The 5,617-nt window shown below is 35.6% G+C and overlaps 1 pseudogene; it reads right to left on the bottom strand.

Moving 5' to 3' along the window:
• Positions 1–25: 25 nt before the first annotated feature.
• Positions 26–4,913, bottom strand: LOC107662703 (deoxynucleoside triphosphate triphosphohydrolase SAMHD1-like; annotated as a pseudogene).
• Between the last annotated feature and the right edge of the window lie 704 nt (positions 4,914–5,617).

The following is a 5,617-nucleotide window of genomic DNA, read 5'->3' as shown; positions in this document are numbered from 1 at the left end:
TACAACTTTTTTGTTTGTCATAATGCTTTTTTTTTATCACAATTCCATCCTGTAATATCAATTCCAATCTCATAATTACAATTTAGTATGTCTTAATTTTTAATTTGGACACTAATTTTCACAGAAGTCTGTGTTTTATACCGACAAATGCAAAGCAAACTAAACTGAAAACTCATCTGAAACACTGACTGATGATGAAGATGCTCAAGATTACAGTACGATTAATTCAACAATTAATATCAGACGGAGCGTTATAACAGACACTGGTGCAAAGTGACTCAGGGAAACATTTACAAAATAAAAGTCCAGATGAAGAGCACTAGAGTCCTCTGCTGGTCACTCTTCATGCATTACAGCGGCACACTTTCCACTAATCGAATTAAAGTGTGCTCAATTATTTGATATTATCATACTATCAATACTACTCCATTATTTATTTTCCATTATACTTTCTCTCTGTCAACATGTTTTTAGTAACATGGAAGTGAGCAAGGTTTATTTGATATTTTGTCTCTTTGTTAATAAACTGCCCCTGTAGATTATTCATTAAACAATCAGTGAAATTACAGACACTTGTACTGATTGTGCAGCCATAACCTTAAATATCATATATTATAAATCATATGCACATTAATGGAGTCCAAAATTGGAGGCACACCAGATCTGAAAGCACTTTTCAGCCTCCTCCACCTTCTTCATCTCTTCCTCTTTATTCCCATCAGTCCTTTTGTAGTAAACTCTGACCAGCTCTTCATTAAACCTCTTCGGCAGAAAACTGGACAGCTGACAGTACAAGACAAATGTGTTTCTATTGTGAGGAAACTTGACCATGAGCTACACTATACACTTCAGTCCAGCATTCAAACAATACATAGATTTAAGCTCCTGTGTTGCTTACGGAAATTACTTTAGTGAGGAATTAATCGCACCTATTTTATTAAATTATGATTCATACTTCTAATCTGAAAAAATGGCCTGAAATATAATTGGTTTAAGTATGACGGTACCTGATAATCCTTAATGGCAGAAGCTTCACTGGGTTTCCTCTTGCTGTAGAAATAGACTTTTTCAATGGGATTCTTGTCCTTCATGCCGTGATCCAGATCAACCACCTGAGTAAGAGATGAAATAGTTTATGAGGACAAAAGCCTGCATCTAAACACCTGCAATCTAGTTAAAGTTTGCAAATCAGCTCTGCAATACAACATAACTTATATAAACTGGTAAATCGTCAGCGTTCAGAGAAACGGTGGGGTCTGTAGGTTTGTACTTCTGTACTGCAGCTTTCCATGTTTTCTTCAGCTCTTCCTGATTCGAGAGAGTCAGTCAGTTATTGGATTGTGTTGTGACTCGGTGCAAAAGATGTAGTTTTGGCCACCAACGAGTTTAAAACAGCATGTTTCTAATGATATTTGAAAGCAAGGCCTTTCAGTATTTAGTAAGGCACGTCTTTTGAATATTGCTAATATCAGTCAAGCACTAAACCAATGTGTTTTTCATTTTCTGTCAAACCTTTGAGATGTTTTTCTCAGTCAGTCGAGCTTCTCCAACAAACTTTGGCAGTTTTCTTCTGACGATCTTGTTCAAGATGTCTCGAGATTCCTTCAGGTTATCAGACGTGGAGGACAAGATCTGCCCAAAGATCTCATCTGACGGAAGAATAGAAGATGTATTATTATCATCAAAACAGGCTTTTCTGACACTGTCTTATATGAAAATAATAATAATAATAACATATTTTTTGTTTGTTTGTTTTTAGGTGTTTCAAAGATGCGTAAGCAGTGCAGTCAGTGACCTAATGCTGAATTTAAGGTCCTGTAAAAGAAGAATAAGTGATGCAGGATGTTAAATATCGTCTGATCATGGATAATCACATTCACTGTTATATCTCTGTGTTTTATTTCCACATGCACTTCATGCACAGAGAAACTCACATGTCTTCGATGATGTTGCAGATCTTGTGCTGATAGGCCTGGCGATGGAGAGTGTATCGGGTGCGAAACATGTCATAAACATTATCAGCCTCCTGTGAGACACACAGACATCAGTGTGTCAGAGATCCAGATCATATAAAGCAATGCTCACATTAAATCTCACATTTAATGAAAGCATCAGAGCAGTAGAACATCTTTATCTTCATGTTTCAGTCATCTGCATTCCTGTACTTCAGGTAAGTTCATCGAGTGGCTTCAGGGAAAAGTTATAACCTTTATTTTACCAGGAAAGGAAGCATGCTGAGATTAAAAATCTATTTTACAAGAGCTTTAATAGAGTGATAATTGAATCAGGCACCTTGTCTCTGAAGCAGATGTGATTTCTCCCGTTCACTTCACAGACTCGAGCAAACTTCAGCAGACGCTGATGATCAAAACTGTTTCGGATGCCGAGGTGATGACAGTCTCTGTTAAATAAGTATTAAAAATTGGTACATAAATGATAGGATGATTGTTAAAACAGCTTGTTGATGGACAACAGAATAAGACAAGACTGAATTATTGTTAAATATAATAATAATAATAATAATAATATGATTTCCAGGTAGTTGCATAGATGTGAGATTATGCAATTTATATTTTTCATCAAAACATGTTTTGTTTCATTTTTTTTATAGTTGATCAGTTCAGTGCATTGAATTTTCACGTGTCTTGATACTCAACCTAGCACTTCATTTACAGGAGATGATGAAAGCAAATAATTGAATTAGGGTAAACATAATAACACATTAATTTTAAGGAGCATTTAAAAATAGATGGTATTAGTATCTTTACAAAATGCCTAATATTTACCGTGCAAAATAGTCCCATTTGTCCACATCGATGCCGTTCTGTTTATTTGCCACGATCTCGTACAGGAAGGATTTGTCTTCATCTCTGCCCTCGTATGTCCACTGAACAGAAGAGCGATTCAGACTTCATTATACTGAACTGTCGACTTTATTAACACACCATAAACAGCTGGAGTATCAGTTTGTACCTCTGAGGTTTTTGCCCCTTCGATTAACTCTTTAATGAAGATCACGTCTTCATCATCCAGTCCATGTTCTTTCAACACGTCTTCATTCTCAGCCTTCAGACGCTTCACAATGTCATCGAACATCTGAACTGACATCTGCTCATGCTGCAGTAAAGACAGAAATAGCATACATATATGACCGGAAGAGTCAGTGTGTGTAATATACTACGAAATTCATTGTCTGTTTGTTTTCATCCACTACTTTTGATTTTATCGATTAGTTCGTAAAACTGCTCACTTTCCACTTTTCAGGGGTGTCATCAGGCAAGCCTAAGACAAGGTGAAAGGTGATTTATATATGTATGCATTATACTATTTCAGGTTAATTTACTAGAATTGCTTGTACACTGACTGTACCAACAAACAGCTTGAGTTCTGCATGTCCAAATATAACAATGATATGAGACCATATTAAACCAGCATGTTCACCCGACTGATTACACTTCATTTCACACTGCCACTTTACCTTTAGATTGTTTTATTTTTTTGACTTCAGGAATAACCAGGCCATCAAATACATGAGAAAATGGACCATGACCTAAAAAAAAAAGGGTTACCCCCATAAGAAATACAAAAACAGTATGATTTTTGTAGAATTGAAAATCATAAAAGACAAAAATCAAATATATAAGCAGTTTAAACGTTTGTATGTTATTTAATCTATATATGTCCTGTCCCTTTGAAATATTTTTTTTTAATTACTTTTTTTTTTCCACACACTAATTAAAACACCAAGAAAATAACAGTTCTTTAAAAAAAAAAAAAAAAAAAAAAAAAGGAATTCTACACAAATATGACATTAAGATTTTTTTCAGTTGCTGGATGATTTTGACTCTCCATAAGCTTTAGTGCTCCTCACCCAAGTCGTGACACAGACCAGCGATCTGAACACACAGGAAATCCTGTTTGGTGATCTTGAGCTCGGGCTGATTATCATGAAGAACCTTCACCAGACAACCTGCTAAATATGCCACACTAACACACACACACACACACACAAGATATTAGTGTACTGAAGCTATTTCAACTGAGCTCAATAACTGACTATATAATATACAATACAATAATCATTTTAAAATTTTCAATCAATAAATAAAACAAAAGATATAGAGAGACAGCTGAATGTTTACAACCTGAAGTCTCAGAAGGCTATCAGTTCCCAACTGAACTCAATATAATAATATCTCACCCAAGTGAGTGTTCAAAGCGATTGTGGGAAGCACCAGGATACACCAGATATGTTCCTCCTAGCTGTTTGATTTGTCTCAGTCTCTGAAACTGAGGAGTATCTGTGATCTTCACCAGCAGGGGGTGCAGCTCAATGTGACCATGGATGGGGTCATTGAAGACCTACAAAATACAAAAGACTTCAGTTTCCTAACAGGTTTTAACTTATAACTAAATATAACTTGATGCTTCCAACTTTGTGGTCATATTGTCTCTTAATTAGGATTCGAAATAGATGAATATTAAGTTTGCTCTTTAAAAGAAGCAAGGGCAGGAGAACAGTCTGTGAGAACAGCAGGGAAACTCTGTATCTTCATGCAGTGTGCGCATGTCAAAAGATCAAATCCAATACTGAAACGTATGACATATAAACCCGCACATCACTTTATTTAGCCTTTAAGTAAACAATACGTTCGGATTCATCAATCGGAATGATTTTTATTTATTAATTTTTTTCATATAGTGTACCTTTAAGGCACTTGTAATGTAAAGAGTTTTAGTTTCGGTGTAAGGGCTCCATGTCCAATTAAATAATCCACGCATTCCATTTTGCTGAATAAAACGTCTTCCTTCAATCGTGGTTAGTAAATAAATCAAAACAAACAAAAAGGATACAAAAATATAATCGTAAATATCACGGATGCGGTAAAGAAGCTCCTTCATACACACGCTATCCGCTCTCTCAACTCTTAAAGGGACAGTACTCAATTTTAACATACTACAAATTTCAGAATAAAAGTAATAAATGCTCATCTAAATTGCACACATGCATCATATTGGTCCCAACAAATGCAAACAATAAGAAACATAAAGATACAAAGAGCAATAATGAACCACAAAACATGCAACACCAGCATGCAGCAGAACTATTGCAAACAGGCTCCTACAGTGCTAATATGAACCCTTTAGGGGTAAATAAAGTACAGAAGTGTAAACCTAGATTAATAAAATGTTCTTAACACTAAGAAAAAGTGGTTCTTTTAAGAACTGCTCACTGAATGGTTCACCTTTTGAAACCTTTGTTCTTAGGAGTATTTTATAGCTATACAGAGTAAATGTAATTGACTGGCTCTCTATCACATATGCAAACATTCAGGTGATAAAGTGCCTTAGTACAGGTTGTGTTCTTGTACTCTGCAGCGAGAGCACACAACAAATAACAAAATATGCAAAGATATGCCATTGTAAATGGGTGTTTTGAACATTATTTGATTAGGTCATAGTACACTCTAAAAAATGCTGAGTTAAATACAACCCAGTGCTGGGTAAAATAGGTACAAACCCAGCAATTGGGCTGTTTTGACCCAGCGGTTAGGTTAAATGTTTAACCCAACCTTCTGGGTAGTAACCCAACCGCTGGGTCAAAACAACCCAATTG

Source organism: Sinocyclocheilus anshuiensis, unplaced genomic scaffold, assembly GCF_001515605.1.
Source record: "Sinocyclocheilus anshuiensis isolate Anshui unplaced genomic scaffold, SAMN03320099.WGS_v1.1 scaffold687, whole genome shotgun sequence".
Taxonomy (NCBI): domain Eukaryota; kingdom Metazoa; phylum Chordata; class Actinopteri; order Cypriniformes; family Cyprinidae; genus Sinocyclocheilus; species Sinocyclocheilus anshuiensis.
This window is presented reverse-complemented; position numbering and strand designations above follow the sequence as displayed.